Consider the following 14,463-nt stretch of genomic DNA (forward strand, 5'->3'; position numbering starts at 1 on the left):
AGAAAATGGAATTTTTGGTATTTCAAGGAATTTTATCTTTTTGTTAGATAAATTTTTTGTTATTATCCTCTGGTGGAATTTCTGTAGCTTTTGTTTTGATATTAAAGTTATTAAACTTGCTTTTTCTATTCTCATTACCAGAATATTTTATGGGTAAATCCACTTAAGGAACCTATTGTGCTTTCTGATCAAAGTGGAAAACAAAGCCAGGTTATAATTAGCAATTTAATTTTTAATGAGCTGATTGAGGCCCAAGGTCATAAGAAAGGGCACAAAACAACCAAAAAAAAAAAAAAAATTCAAACAATAATAAAATTTCTAGCACAGAACACTAATGATAGCACCCTATACATGACCTGGGCAAAATAATATTTGGCAGAGTACATCTAACAGCAATCCCAGTTGTATTTTTTATTTTCTTTCGGAACTCTTGACTAAATCTAAGTAAGGTGTAGCATATTAAATAATAGAGAAGCACATAAAAATGCATGAGGCTTGTTTTCTGAAAAGAACGTAGCAAGGATGTTTATTGAATTTAAATTTCCCAAGCTCAAGTTTAAATGTTACAGCTACAAGCTGAACATTTAACCCTCCAATATCTTTTGAAACACCTCAGAAGGTAGTTAACTACTATCCTGGAGTATTATTCTTCCAGAAGCCTGCACCTAACTTTCACTGAAGTTCTCAGAAATCGGCCTTTCGGTCTTCAGAAAAAATAAAACATAGGTAAGTAGAATCTTTACATAAATGTAGTGCCCTTGCTTTCTTTGCAGTTTGTAAATTAAATCATGAAACTTTATTATTTTTGAAAACAGACGTGTTTAAGATCTTACTTAGCATAAGCTTCGATTTTTACTGGTGGACTTTCTTACAGCTTTCTCTAGCAGTAGAAATATTTATGCCACTAAGCCCTCTAGCAAGCACTTTATATCCAAGACCTACATCATTTTACCTTGACAAAACTGCTCTATATATTGCAACTAATGTCTGTCTCATTAAAGGAATATAACATTTAAAATTAAATTAAATATACCTTTACACCTAGCAGACTATAAGCAATAGAGGAGATGCTAATGAGTTCTACAAGTTCTACAGGTAGTCCATGGATCAAGTCTAGCCCACAGGATGCTTTCATCTGCTTTAGTGGCTTTTCTCTAGGGAAGAGAAGCAACTATTTGAGCAGCTAATTGCTGCTGGCACAGCCAAGCACTTCATTGTGGTACTGTCATTGCCTCCACTCTCCCAACAAGAAGGCAGAAGAAAGAAGCAAAGACAACAGACAAAACTGCCCCCATTGAAAGAGAAGGAGAAAAGGTAACCATACAGAGCTCCAAAATAATGCTTTCTAAGTGGCAGTAGCATGAAACACAGAAGAAGGCATGTGCTCAGGCTGGTGTGCCCTGGCAGAACCACGAGCTGCAATTTTTATGAAAGTCAAAGAGTCTAAAGAGTGAAGTCCAGCTCCTGTGGTTGCTGTGGTGACAGTGACCCTGCTTAGAAAGTTTACAAACTGCCTCAAAAAGGTTTTTCTTAATAAAATGTTCCTCTCTCTTCCCATTACTAACAATATATGCCAAATCAGTTCAACCAAGAGCTGGACAATACAATAAATATAAGAGCTGGCAAAATACTGGTACAGTATTATTGAAAAGTATTTAATGTATTTCATCTATCTTCATGTTAGGATTGGAGGAGGGCAGGTGGACAACAGCACTAAATGCTAAAGAGGCTTCTTATGGACCACAGCACACAATTTGAGAACTGCTGACTTACACAGTCATGTACCAGTCATTTAAACCCATACTAATATGAAAAGCATCACAATGAATGCCATTTTATGTCTGATTTGTGTATTATGTTACCATTTCTGGTATGTTGCAGAAGTGTAATGCCACTTGATAGCTATGTAGGAGCTAGGCATGGTCCTTATTTCTCCTGATAATAAGAACAGCTTATTATAACAACTATATATTCTGAATTTCACCAAACAATGTTCTGCTATTTCTTTGCCTGGTGCTTTTCCTCTGCTTTCCTTTAAAAAAAAATCTTGCTGGTCAGTGTCTCTGAGATTTTGTCTATATAATTTCTTAATTCCACTAAAAATGGCAAAGGAAGAACGGAGAAGAAAACTGAGAAGAAGGAGGAGGAGAAGGAGAGAAAAAAAAAAGAGGAATGTAAAAGAAGAAACGGAAGAAGAAAGAGAGTTTGATTCTCAGTGAGGATGTTTTGTTTGCAGAAAGAATTTAAAAGAATAGGAAGTGGGAAATGGAAATGATAAAAAAAATATGAGTAGGTTAACAGAGGACTGAGAACTCTGGAGATAATGCCAAGTTAACCTATGCCTTTAATTTGTTGTTTCAGTAGAAAAGATACTGTACAAAAAGGTGTTAGGATGTAATTTAAATATGATGCGCACAAGCAGATTATCCATCACTTGCACAGTGCCAGTTTCTGTACTGTATTTTATCTACATATTATTGTCATAGTGTGTTACTCTACTGCATCTGGGAGGGACATCATCAGTAACTCACCAGAAATACAGTAACAGGATTGAAAGACTGTTTCAATTGCCTTCTGTTGAAGGTACACAGAGATGGACAAATTGCTTCACACCGTTTTGGGGAAAAATTATACAGATCAGACAAGTCTGACATAAACGATAAATGCATTTGTATTTGTCAAACTGATGTTAGAAAAGCTTTACAACAGCTTTAAACTTGTTTTAAAAAAACTTTAAAAAATTAATTATTAATCACTTGTTTTTGGACTGGTTATTATTTCATTCAACATATATGTATGGTACATACTTTTATTTAAGTTGTGCCACATATACTCTGTTTATTTTGTTTGTTTCAGCCTGAATTAAAATTACATTTGGTTTTGTATCTGGAGACTTCGTAAGATGAACCGTCTTTCTGTTTTTGTTCTGGTAGTTATGTAATTGTGGTAAAAAAAAAACCCAACCCAGACTATTTCCTCAGTCTAAAAACCAGTACCTTGCTTGCTTTTGTTTTCCCCTCCAATTCCTCTAACTTATCCTGAGCTCTTGTCAATTTTCAGAAACTATACCTCTGTCTTCAAGCATTGCCACAAATTTGGGATTGTCAGCTGAAAACTCAAACAGAAAACCAGCAGTTGCAGGTAATGAGATTTGCTAGCCACACAAATTACATATAGAACAGATGCCCAAGACTGTATTGGACATGATGGAAGCAGGTGTCCACTAACACAGAATGTAGTCACAAAATGGTATAAACACATTTTAAATTAACATAAAACCATCATCACTCCTAAAAGCACTCTGGAGTAGCATTGAATCCAGAGAAATCAATACCATTTACTAGATAAAACAGCTCAAAACCCAACATGTATTTGTCAATATCAGCCTACTCTATGCAGTTTCTGTACCTGTATTATATACTTCTTGCATAGGTAAGAGAGTGACAGCACACATATCTTTTCACCCATTACACTGTGTAAGCTCAACAAACTTAATGCAATACTTCAGCAGTATGAAGTGTAAAATAAAATATCCTTAGTCACAGTTCTGAGAATGACAGAAATTTGTCATAGACTGAAATTTATAGTCTCCTGTGCTCAAAAAGCAAAGATGACTTGTCAAATTTTTCAGTCAAAAATGGAGAAAGACTTTTACAAAGCCTTGACATTGAAACAGCACACTCGGTGACTTTGTACAATACAGGCCTGGAAAAGACATGATGGCAAATTACATTTGAAAAAGCAGCACGAACACCACGTGGTCTTCTCACATTATATGAAAGCAGGAGGCAATTTCACAGCAATTCAAAGACACCAACAATATCTATTACAAAAAATCATGATGCAAACTGTGAAAATTATTCTGGCATTTCTCTTCTCTGATGCTAGGAAAATTCTAGCATACCTAAACTGAGCAACTGAAACTCTGTTTTGTGTAATCTGTCTTCCCAAAACTTCCACATGGCGTTATTAAGAAAGTAACACTATACACACAATCCACTTCAAATAGTATCAGTTCAAGTTACAGTCTTTGCTTGCTGACCATTGATCTAATTAAAGCTTTTGTTAATGTGAATTATAAGGGACTCTTGAAGCTTTTGCAACCCCATGAATGCCCTCCAAATTTTCTTTCTGACTTATCTAAGTCTCTGTAATAAGATGATGGTTAGATAGGTGGAAATGGCAAGATCTTTTTAATATCATAAATAGTTTCCATACATCTTTACATCTCCTTTCTGTTGTGCAGGGGGAAGCACTTTGTGCCACTGGCAGAACTACATTTATTCAGTTTCTTACTGATGCAAATTGTTCAGTCTGTAGACACATATGGCTGATTTCTTCATCAGCAAGCTCCTTTTTGCTGATGACTGTGAGTTGGTAGCTTGCTCAGTCAATAACATTCAATTTACTATTGATGACTTTCCTTGTGCATACTAACCCTTTACTTTTTCTGTGAAGGTAAAAGACAATGGAGGTACCAAACCAACCAACCAACACAGTGACACAAGCACAAGCACTCACATTTTTGCACTTGGCAAAACTATGGTACACTTTTCTAGTTTGACGTCATACAAAGATGATACAGTCACGCTGTGAAACTGCTGCCACATTGCTAATTTTAACTCCTAATTTGAAATATTAGCATACTAACCATGTAGCATCAAGGCCAGTCCCCAAACATGCACTAGGCACTTATTCTCAGAACACTTCAGCATGTTTGTGAGACATAGAAAATTTGTTCTCTCCATATGGGAAATTCAGTTTTATAGGCAATGCCTCTAGTATGCCTGGAAAACCAAATTACTTCATCCTCCTAACAGCACAATCCTTAAATAACAACAAATATTCAAACTCACGTCCTGATCCCAAAAACTTGGCTATAAAAATTATTAGACAATATGGCCCAACTAACAGATAGTTGCAATTATCATTTTGTGCCTTCTTCCAAGACAGTCAAAGCAAACTGCACTATCTATTGCAACATGATATGGATATACTATACAAATCTGAGCATACGGCAGTAGCAGCAGATCAGTATATTACAGTTAATTCTAGTTAAATTATGATGCCTTTCTAAAGTTTCGTAGTGGGGTTTTTTGCATCACAATGCCACAGCCTTCCCTCTTCCTCAAATGGAAATGAATTAATTCTTCTGCACTCCCTGGGCTGACCAGAGCAAGGGAAGATATTTGTGGTCTTTCTGCCAGCTTGGAGTAAAGACCAGAAGTTCTTCCTAAGGAAAAGAGCTGCACAGAAACCTGGACTGTGTCCTACTCCTGCAAATACTCTCTTCTGTTATAACAGGGATGAAACTTACAGACTGAGTAGTGACATTTATTTTGGAACTGCTGGGATAGCCCAATAGCTCCTAGAAACCATCAGCCAGATGCCCAATCATATGTCAAAGAAGTTTCAAGTCATACAAAATGCAACACAACATTCAGTAATTTTCTTGCAGCTTTTCTTTCTCTGCGGATCAACCCCTAAGTAATAAACCTTTCTGCTAATGACAACAGAACTAATGAGCTTTGCTACAACATATGTCTATCAGCTAGGTCGTAACTACCTCCTCTGTCTCCTGGTATTAGTGGCTACAAAGCAAAAAGGAACATTATAATCTTTGAAAAGATTAAAGATTTCATTTCCTCTGGATTAACTCAGCTAAAATCCACATATGTTCTTCTGAGGCCTGTGAGAAAACTTCCATAGTCTAAATGAATAAACTGACTGTTTTCTAAGATTAAACCATTTTTATCCAAGTTTATTTCCTAACTCTTTTCTGAGCGATACAATAGTATTAATGTCTAATGGGTCTCCTTTTTTTTTTTTTTCAATTTTAATTAAGTTGCCTTTTATTGTATGAGTTGTCACATCAGCTTGGTGACTGACTGAAAACATAACATTTTCCTTGCATGGAATCAAAGTTTGTGTGGCAGTAATTATAATTTGACTCATCATTTTTAGTGGAATTAAGCCAGTTAGGAAAGCAGTATTTCTTTAAATGGAAATTTCAGGAGTCTGAAAATTCTTGAATGCAAAGACATGGATATGTTGAAATTCTGAATGTTACTATTGCTGCATTTAGTATTGTCTATGTCATCCATGCTGATCTGTTCAGACTTCCAGATCCACTACTTGCTGGATACTTCTTAAGAGCCATCATGTTGCCTTTGAGTACTGTTTTACATTACATAAAATAAAATACTCCAAGTGACAGAATTTATATCTTTTACAGCTTTCAAACATTAGAAAGACTAGAACTTTCATTTCACAAATAGTCAATGTAAGCAAAGTAAGGAGCATGTAAGGAGCAGGGCTGCACTCTGCAGAACAGAAGCGTTATTCATGCAAAAACATGCAGGAAATCAATAAAAAATCCAGAAATAGAATTCTTAGCTCTTGGTTTCATGTGAGCATTGAACATATTTTTGTAGTACTTCAAATAAAAGATAATTATTGCATTCTTTAGCTTGTATTGACTTATGTTGAGCAGTTAAATAAGTGGATTATAAAAACATGCCAACTGATGAAAAAAAATTTGTAAAACATTTTCCTCTTATAAAGCAACTTACTTCCTAAATTACATGATGAATAGAAACAAATTCTTTAAGTTGCATTTTATGATACTTTTTGTTTTTAGGAAAGGCGTTTTGCACCTTAGTGCAATTCTGTTTAAAGATTGTTAAAGACTATTTATAGAAATATTTGCTAGAATTGGTTAGAATTATTTAAAATTGCTTGCAAAAATATATATTTATATATTTCCATTTTTGAAAAAAAGGATGCTATTCTGACTGTAAGTGTGTGGAGAAAATGCTTTCTGAATCTGAAGATACATTTCAGGAAAAATGAGTTTCATAATTTGAAAGTGGTGTTTGTTAAGTACAAATTATCTTCTGAGGATGTAGAATCTTCTTTTTTCTGAACTACAGAGCATCACACAGACAACAAAAGACTGTAAAATATTTACCAAAAAGAAAAAGAGGATATCTAAGGACATGTTTTAAACAAACCTTTAGAAACAGCTTTCATTTTCCTATTCTGCTGTAATCGAACTATTCCATCATAGTTTCAGAAGTAAATTTTAATGTTTTTTCTACTGTTTCTGAATATATTCCCACTTGGAAACATGGAATTAAAAACAAGGGAAAGATAATTCCTTTCTATGATATCATTTCATAAACAGAAATTAAAATCAGCAAATTTCATAATTCTTCCCTTTGAACTCAGACACACAGTTGGTGAAACCAAGAGGTTCATGCGGATTTTCTTTCATATGTCATTTATATCTCTGGCAATCTTTTTGGGATTGTGGGGAAATTTCTTTTGCTAAAGTATTCATTTTTTTCCTTACTATTCTTGCAATCATGAGGCAATACTTCATTGAAGAAAGAAGCATATGAAAAAAGAAAACAAGAAATCAGGAAGGAATCTATTCCATCCCAAAAGCAAAGGGTTTTTTGTCCTCTTTAACTTTAGTGAAGACAGCATCATTACATTGGAACATGCAACACACACCTCTTTCTGGAGGCCTCTCAGCCAGATTCTCTGAAAATTTTTGAAATTTAATTTAATTTAAATTAATGACTGAGTGAGTAAAGAAAACTCAGGTTCAATAGGTAGTGTTCAGGAATGTTCTACCACTGCCTACAGACATTCAGGCAAAAATATTCTTCTGTTTCTTTGATGTTTTGCAGTAAGGAAGGAAGGAAATTAAGCCATCAGTGCAAGGACTTTTAAAGCAGAGGCTTGACTTTCCACTTAGGGGGAAAAAGCTCCAACCAACGAACCCCACCACACTGAAAAAGAAATAATTAAAAAAATTCTCTTAGAAAAATAGAATCTAATAAAGTTTCTTATAATCTACAAAGTGATAACATCTGAAATTAGGTAAACAAAGAAAGAAAAATGATCCTTGTAAAGATCTAAAATGATCAGGGAGCCTAAAAATATTTGACTCAAAAGTTATCTGCTTTTAAACTGCATACACATATAGTAAGTATTGCATCTTGATAACCTTTCAAATCTAAGCATAGTTGTCTATTTTTTCTATTTTTTTTCTTCAAAAATTACTCTAAAAACTCTTCAATATTCTGTAGGTGCTCCAGAATTTAAACTATGAAAATGTCTTTATTTTTCCTCCCATTTTTATTAAACTAGTCAAAATAATTTTTTTCCCTTTTAGTCATTAAGAAAAAAACAATGGTTCACCAGAAACAGAAGTGGAAAAAACAAGATATCAATTAAACGCTAACAAAAAGTGATAAATATCTTCTTCCTAAAGACTTCACATGCAGATCTGTAGCTCCACCTAGAGCAGGAGTAAAAAGCAGAGAAGGGAGATTAAAGTGTCTTATCACCTGTAAGTACTGGTTTTAAATCAACTTTTTTTTTTTCTCAGTATGTGATAGATTGTGTAATGTTCCCTGTTCTGTGAAAAAGGAAAGAAATATTCTGACAAACATACATTCCAGTGGGAAAAACAACTGTCTCCCAGAAATCCTAAGTATGATTTCTAAATTCTTAAATATTCTTAATGATTAAATTCTATGATATATTTTGTAGGTACTGCAAAATTGGGTTTAAAATTTTAATGAAAAGTAAATTAAAAAGGTTTTATTCAATAGCACTTTATCTATTGATTTTTTATATGACTTTGACCTTTAGCCACTCTTAAAATGGAAAATGTAATATGTAAAATATATACATTTGTTTTGACATAAAGATAAATTATCCTATTTCTGTAATCTATCTCAGCCTTGGACAGACACGGGGAAATTCCTGGGAGGCAGACACTGAGTCTTTGAGGCAACATTTTGAAAGTCAGAACACAAATAACCTTGATAAGAGAAACAATAATGGTCTCTTCCAATTTATAAATTACATCTATTTTTTACTCACATAGCTTCATTGGTCTGGGTTAAGCTTGAAGTGACTCTTCCCTCAAATTCTCATTTCTTAAACACACTCAGTCAGCTAGTGACAGCTTTGTCCCTTCTTTACAAAGAACACAGTATCAATATATAGATTTAATATAAACCTTTTATTTCTGGTATCTTGAAGGTGTTAAAAATGTATTTTGAATTGGAAAATAGACAGCTTCAATCAACATGTGACACGTTTTGAAAAGACTCACACTTCTTTATCACCTTCTTGAAAAAACGAAATGAAGAGGAAATTAAAAAACAAAAGCATGAAATATGCAGAAAAACAGTTAGTTGAAGGATGACTGTGTAGGACAATAAGCATCAACTACTGAATGTGGTAGCTTGAAAATGATTATATATGTAATATTTTTTTAAAAATAATTGCTAAGCCAGATTGTTTCATTATACTCTGCATGATCACTGGCAGTAGTACATTGTTTTTAGTGTTTGTTTTTTAATATATTTAAGAATCAGTTTAACAATGTGCCGTACAGTACTCAGCACTGGAACAGCCCCATTGTCTCAGAGCACATCTAAGCTTTTCAATTTTAATTTTTTTTCCTCTTGCTCATGACAGATTTTTTCAGACTGCGACACAGTAGAAAGGTGGAAAGGACAAAAGGGGATAAAAGCAATTAACTTACTGAAATAAAATAATCAACTTAATACCATGCAGCAAGGGGTTTCTTATGTAGCTACAGCACTACCAGTACCCGAGTGAGGAACTTGTAAGCTATCTGTTGCCACCCTGCCAAAACACTGATTGTATTAAAGATGCATCCCAGATGCTTCACGCTCCACTGATGCAAAGCAGTCACATGGAACAGTGTACAGCAATTGGGACAGACACATGAAATGAGATCTCTGAGAGTTTGTATATAAATTCCTGATCTGATAATAGTACTAGGTGTAGAACAACTACAGTCATTGTAATTAGTCCTAAATCTGAACCAGCTCTTTTATTTCCATTACTTTGATTATTCTTTTATAATCTTTCTCATTGCACTATATATAGCTATTACCACAGAGCCTGATCCTGTAGAACAATGCAAATCAACAGAAGTACCAGTACACCAAAACCTTTAACTACTTGATCTCAATAGCTTGTAAGAACATTTATAGAATCCAGCAATGTTGTGGATGATATACACACAACACTTCTGCAATTTAAATAGCCAACATATTTCTATGTTGGCTTTTGTAGTGAAACTGGAAAACCTAAACTGGATGTGGAGACATCCAGTTGTGTCTTTGCATGCTAATACACTTTTATCCAACATGACTGTTTTCAACAGTAATACTATGGCACTGGATCCAGCTTGTGTACATTTTAGTGACTTTTCTGCTTTGAATTCAATTAAAGTTCTTTGCAAGAAGACAGAATCAAAAAATCACAAGCAATCTAAATATGCATAAACATTTCTACATATATAAAAATATAAACATACATTTTAGAAGACATTAAATAATCCTTATATAAAAAGATCTTACTATACGTATACAATCATTCCAGAAGAAAAATGCTAGCATGTAGCTTGACAATTTAAATATAAACAAGTTATGAACTGCAAAAGGCAGTGCAATTAATTTATGCACAAATAATAGACATAAATACTGTCACTTTATGTCACTTTTCTGTGACTACAGAATGCTTGCCCTGGTCTAAAAATATATATTTTAAGCCACTTACTAATTCAATAAATATAATCTGTTATATATATATTTTTCCCTGATTCTAAAGAAACAATTGTGTTCTATACATTTTTTGAGGTCTACAAAGCATAATCTTTAAGAATTTTGATATTTTCTAAAACTAACATGATTATTAGCAGAATTTCCACTTTCCTCTGCACTTTACTAAAATATTCTTAATCCCTATTTTTCTGTACATCAAGCACTATCCTACATATGGAGAACAGTTCATTGGAAAACACATATGTGCAGAGAATAAAGAGAATGATGAAGAACAGATGAAACAGAAATTATGTCTTTCCAAAAAATAAGAAAAATATTACTGACTTACAGGTGTTATTCCCCACAAACAGACTTCTCTTAAATTCAATTTGCTATTGAAACAGCAAATATCACCCAAATTTTTATGCTACTGGCAGACATTTTTCATTTCTGTTTTTTGACATCTTCCAAAAAAGCTTGAAAATGTAAGTCCATATGATCTATGGGCAAATGTGGAAGGCCCAGATCTGCACACAAGCTCTTAAGGGACCTCATGAGTTGTAGCATAATGATTCTATATGGAAAATATTACTTTCGTATTGCATCTAAAGATGAATTTACCACTCATTTACTCTTCTTCCAAGAAAAAATATCACAAAGTGGACCTGAATTAACAAAGTCGGTGGAATTTGAAACAAAAACTCATCTGTTGTCTCCTGGAAAATTCATATTAAGAAAGATGTTTCCCAGCAAGATACCCCTTCGTTCCCAGTCCAAAGTAAGTTTAGAAAATTATTGAATTTTTGGTAAGAATACCTAAGTACTATAAATCAATGAATAAATATACTGATCCATACTTTATAGGCATAAACATACTATTTTCCTCTGTCAGTGACAGATACAATCTTTTTTTTGTATTATTCAATTCTTCTTCCCTAGAAAGAAGTGTAATTTCTGGCAGGTTAAAATGTAAGATGTAAATTAGGAGGACTCCAATGCAGACCAAGAAAAAATACATAACCAAAGACATAAACAATTCTTGGAAGTGTAAATAAAGGACACAGGAAAGTTAAGAAACGAACTGTGGTATGGCTGGACTTTAAAATATAACATGGCAAAAAAAACGAAGTAAAGGTTTTATTTTGCTACTTTTCTCCAGAGGACAGAATAAGTCATGTACAAAGTTTCTGAACATTAGTAGGAAGAAAATACTGGAACAGATAAATTGAAAAGCTGTACTTCATTAGGCCTAGATACAGTTATTCATGAATTCTACTGGAGCCTTGGAGTCATCTGGCTGAACTATGAGTTCTAATGCAGTAGTTGATAGAAAATGAAAAAGGCTGCTGTGTAGCAAATCTACTTATCCTATGTTAGCTATGACACCAAAATCATGGATAACTGCAGTCAAAAATTATTGCTTTTTTAAAAGGATATGATATGGGAAAATAGTAAAAATCAGTTACTAATTTCTGCCTAATTTGTACACTGAAAGTGCAACTGGAATATCTTTTGCTAAGGAGAGCTAAAATATATAATTTAACATTATATTACATGAAAAAAATATATAAAATATAATTTTTTTTTAAAGTTCTCAGCAGTAAAACCTGGGACTGCTCATGAGACAAGAGGTAGAGTTTTATCATTGATTAAGCTATGGTTAACTGGAAAGAGAGAGAAATGAGAAATCCCTCAGTTTTCATTATCTACAATGGTTAGCATATTAATACATTATTTACTATATGTTTATTCCTGTAAAGGGTCAAGCAGACACTGAAATCTGTGGAGACCATAGAATAATTATATGAACTGTAATATCAAGGTGATGAGTGAAGAAAACAAATGGAATTCTGTGTTAAAAAAGAACTAATATATACCAGGGGCAATATTTTAAGCAACCCACAAACAATGGATGGTTATAATTATCTATAGCACTTCAGCTGAAAATAAACCCCAGTGTTACATTTCTGGCTGGCAGCACATAAAGTTTTGCTACGTCCAGTAGCACTCAAACCTTCCCTCCCCACTCTCCCCCGCCCCCAACCAATAAAAGAACAAATCTCTCAGTAGAATTAGCCTTATGTACACACACATATATATGTATCAGTACAGTCTGGGGGATAAAGAGCAGCCCTGCTGAGCTGGGCTTGGTGGTGCTGGTGGACGAGAGGTTCACCATGAGCTGGCAATGTGTGCTTGCAGTTCAGAAAGCCAATTGTATGCTGGGCTGCATCAAAAGAAGTGTGGCCAGCAGGTCAAAGGAAGGGATTCTGCCCATTTACTCTGCTCTCATGAGACCCCACTTGGAGTACTGCGTCTCCAACACAGGAAGGACATTGACCTGTTGGAATGAGTCCAGAGGACGGCCACCAGGATGATTAGAGGGATGAAGCACCTCCCCTATGAGGAAAGGCTGAGAGGAGCGGGTCTGTTCAGCCTAGAAAAGAGGTGACTTCCGAAAAACCTAATTGCAACCTTCCAGTACCTGAAGGGAGCCTGCATAAAAGATGGAGAGGGGCTTTTTTTAAAAAAGCATGAATTGGCAGGACAAGGACAAGGGGGAATGGATTCAAACTGAAAGAGAGTGGGTTTAGATTAGATATAAGGAAGAAAGTCTTTACTGTGAGGGCAGCGAAGCACTGGAAGAAGTTGCCCAGAAAAGTTGTGGATGCTCCATCCCTAGAAGTGCTCAAGACCAGCCAGATGGAGCTCTGAGCAAACTGGTCTAATGAAAGTTGTCCATGCCCATGGCAGGAGGTTGGAACTAGACTGATTATGTTTGACTAGAAAATGAAATACAAAAATCCTAAGCACCGCAGGCTAGCCATGGGGGCTGGACATCAGACCTTAATTACTTCAGTCAAAAAGACTATCTGGGTGAAAACATGAATTTTTTGCTGGTTGTCTCGGACTGATTAGGACAGATGGGTGGTACAAAGAACAGAAATTTAGAAAATGCAGAGCAAAGATACCTTGACAGGAACAAGAAGGAAATACAAGTGATGCAAAGCAAACTATGTTTTTACACATGGCTACTGGGCATCCTTGGCTATTCATTAATGAGGGTGAGGTATCAGCAGAATAAATAATATCTTTTATGGGGAACTTACTCTGCAACTACCTATTATGATATTACTTGTCGATAGAAAATGAGAGTGAAAAAACATCTAATGATGATGATCTGATCTAATACTGTATTTTTTTACCTTCACATTATTAAAAGGGAAATTATAATCCTGTAATACCATTCCTTGCTCTAAAATTGAAAAATGTAATAAAGTACCTCTCAATTTAAAACTTTAACATATCTATAAAATAATTTAGTATCTATTCTAATACAATATTATAATATTTAGTACCTATTTTAATTTAATATTAGAATATATGGACATAACTTTGACCAGCTTTATACATATGAAAGGATTTAGAATCTTCTAAAATCTTTAAAAAATAGTTAAGGGAATATTAGAAGGTGAACAGTGAGCATGACTAGTGTTAGACATATCAGTACAGCAAAAGTGTGTTACATGCAAATTTAGTGCTAAATAATGTGAGTTAACATATTGTTCCACCAACCTGACTCATATAGACTTATTTTAAAGCAATTAAAATTGTGTATTTAAAATCACATTGAACAGAGTTTCAAGGACAGAAAGAATCAGGTATATCATAGGCCCTTGTATTTGCCTGAGACTTAGATTTAAATGTTTTATTTGATTAAAGCATCTGCACTGATTAAAAGACAGATATGGAGTTTATTCGAGTGCCTGAAGGAGTGCAGTGTTTCTGGGAGTTTGCTCTTACAGTTGATCTCATAATGAAAAATACATACTGTATTTACACTTTAGAGAGTTTTAGTGGC

The 14,463-nt window shown here is 34.3% G+C and overlaps 1 long non-coding RNA gene across 2 annotated transcripts; it reads left to right on the top strand.

Moving 5' to 3' along the window:
* The first annotated feature begins 679 nt into the window (after positions 1-679).
* Positions 680-6,948, top strand: LOC114067153. Of its 2 annotated transcripts, none has more exons than XR_003573335.1 (3): positions 680-726; positions 3,061-3,141; positions 6,933-6,948. It is a non-coding gene; the product is annotated as an uncharacterized LOC114067153 (long non-coding RNA). The 2 variants fall into 2 exon arrangements; XR_003573334.1 differs by lacking the exon at positions 6,933-6,948 and adding an exon at positions 6,236-6,290.
* The last annotated feature ends 7,515 nt before the right edge of the window (positions 6,949-14,463 follow it).

Source organism: Empidonax traillii, unplaced genomic scaffold (assembly GCF_003031625.1).
Source record: "Empidonax traillii isolate 1590-97213 ecotype Southwest subspecies unplaced genomic scaffold, ASM303162v1 scaffold871:size411375, whole genome shotgun sequence".
NCBI lineage: Eukaryota > Metazoa > Chordata > Aves > Passeriformes > Tyrannidae > Empidonax > Empidonax traillii.